The 2,659-nt window shown below is 42.7% G+C and overlaps 1 long non-coding RNA gene across 1 annotated transcript; it reads left to right on the plus strand.

Moving 5' to 3' along the window:
- The first annotated feature begins 590 nt into the window (after positions 1–590).
- Positions 591–1,754, plus strand: LOC113745820 (uncharacterized). The gene is made up of 6 exons (XR_003462431.1): positions 591–741; positions 820–915; positions 1,068–1,162; positions 1,247–1,315; positions 1,535–1,564; positions 1,657–1,754. It is a non-coding gene; the product is annotated as an uncharacterized LOC113745820 (long non-coding RNA).
- The last annotated feature ends 905 nt before the right edge of the window (positions 1,755–2,659 follow it).

A 2,659-nucleotide genomic window follows, 5' to 3' on the forward strand; every position in this document is an offset into this window, starting at 1 on the left:
ACCCTTAGGGCCAACCAAGCTGGAAAGGCCTCCACCAGACGTTAACAGTTCACCCTCAGTAAATGTTTCGGTTTACCAGGTTGGTCTGGCAGCTTCCCCCACCATCTGATCCAACTCACCACCAGGTGGTGATCAGCTGACAGTGTCACTCCTCTCTTCACTCGAGTGTCCAAGACATACAACAACAGATCTGATGACACAACCACAAACTCGATCATTTATCTCCTAAGATGTACTGGTACCAAGTACACTATTGAATGACCTTATGCTCGAACATGGTGTTTATCATTACCAATCCATGACTAGAACAGAAATCAAATAACAAAACCCCACTCAGGTTCAGATCAGGCAGACCGTTCTTTCCCTGCACCAGCTTCAGTTCCTTTCCCGGCCAGTGAGGTGACAGTCAGTGTCCCTGGGACCATTCTGTGGTGCTGGGAATCAGCACTCCTCGGGTCCCCACACTTGCTCCTGTGTTCCTGTCCCTGCAGGTGGCAGTCTTATATGCTACATTGGGTTTGAGTAACATAAATAGATCAGATCTTCTGATGATGTCACAGTACACTCAAAGACTTCCTGTTTCCTCTTCACAGCAGGATGACCTGATTGGTTTGTGTCTGTCTCTTTCAGATCACCTTGACAACTATCGGTTATGGAGACAAGTTCCCCATCACCTGGAACGGACGTCTGTTGGCTGCAACCTTCACTCTGATCGGAGTGTCATTCTTTGCTCTGCCTGCTGTGAGTCACTCTAATGTTTACCTGACAGGTGAGCCTTCACCTGGTTTATCCCAGCTTATCTGTTTGTCTGTCTCTCAGGGGATCCTGGGTTCTGGTTTTGCTCTGAAGGTTCAAGAGCAACACAGACAGAAACACTTTGAGAAGAGACGAAACCCAGCAGCTGGACTTATACAGGTGAGCCTTTATCACAGATGAACCATTATCACAGGACAGAAATGGGTTAGTGTATTGCCTCCAGAGTCAAGCTTTTACTTTGAAAATCAACAGGTTGCTTCCTGCCCTGCCTCTGTTTCCATGGAAACATCATGTGTTCTCTGTGTGTACAGGCAGCATGGAGGGTTTATGCCACTAATTTGAGCCGAACCGACCTGACGTCAACCTGGGATTATTACGAGAGGACAGTGTCTGTCCCCATGTACAGGTGAGACTGTCTACCTCAGTACATGTGTTAAATACTGATATGAACCTGCATGTATGATGTATGTACGTATGATGTCATCTACAGGTTGATTCCACCTCTCAATCAGCTGGATTTATTGAGAAACCTCAAGAACAAATCAGGACTCTCCTTCAGGTACACACACTACTACAAGTACACATACGACTACAAGTACTGAAATATTCTTTTGTAATCAGATTCACAGTAAAGTAAATCATCAGACCTCTCTCTCTTACCTGTCTGTCTCCCTCTGACCTGTCTCTCTCTTTCTGACCTGTCTCTCTGATCTGTCTTTCTTTCTCCGATCTGTCTGTCTTTCTGACCTGTCTGTCTCTATGACCTGTTTGACTGCAGGAAGGATGCCCAGCCTGAACCGTCTCCCAGGTCAGTCCAGTTTCAGATTTCTGATTTCAGAACCGATCTGACTGATTAATACAAAGTCAATAACTGACTTTTGGTCTCTGGTGTCCCTGCAGTCAGAAGGTTAGTCTGAAGGAGAGGGTCTTCTCGTCTCCCCGGAGTTCAGGAACCAAAGGGAAAGGTTCTCCTCAGCATGGTGGGTGTGTTTGTTTGTTGAAGATGTTTTGTTGATGTGTGAGATGAAAAGTGAATCAGATCAAGTCTCTCAGTCCTTCTATGTTCTCCGTTTGCATCATGTCAGTATCATTTTTAAACCTTCTGAACGAACACAACCATTTCAGTCGTTCAGTCATTCATTGTGATTCATTGTCATTTTATCAGTCATTGTAATTCATTGTCATTTTATCAGTCATTGTAATTCATTGTCATTTTATCATTCATTGTAATTCATTGTCATTTTATCAGTCATTGTAATTCATTGTTATTTTATCAGTCATTGTAATTGTACAATATGTTTGTGTTGGTGTGTTCTGTACACGTGACATCTATTGCACATCTGTCTGTAGACTTTGAAGGATATATTTCTGAAATGTAGAGTTAGACTTTGAATTATATATTTTTGAAACGTGGAGTTAGACTTTGAATAATATATTTTTGAATTATAGATTTTTGAAATGTAGAGTTAGACTTTGAAGGATGTATTTCTGAAATGTGGCGTTCGAGGTTCAAACAGGATTTTGTGGGCGGTCCTTAAAGGGTGGCTCGATGACGCGCTGAGGCCGCCCTGAGCAGAGCGACAGAGATGAATTTGTCTCAAAGTTAGTCATGTCATTTACTGAACCCATCTGACGTTTCAGCCGCTTCAAAACGGTTGCTGACTGCTTCCACGAGTGGGTGTGGCTTCATTCAGAGGACACGCCCACACAGGAGCTGAGAATTAATTTTTACCTGATTTTAACACCTGATTTCATAAACTTGTTGATATTTTTAATCATTCAAATTTAGCTGGATGGTTAATAACACTTTCTTCTTTGGTCTGATGAACTCAGAACATTTGTTTATTTTTTTACACAGACTTTAAAACGTGATTCCTGTGTGAGGTGACAGAGAAACTTTGTT

Source organism: Larimichthys crocea, chromosome VI (genome assembly GCF_000972845.2).
Source record: "Larimichthys crocea isolate SSNF chromosome VI, L_crocea_2.0, whole genome shotgun sequence".
Classification (NCBI taxonomy): Eukaryota; Metazoa; Chordata; class Actinopteri; family Sciaenidae; genus Larimichthys; species Larimichthys crocea.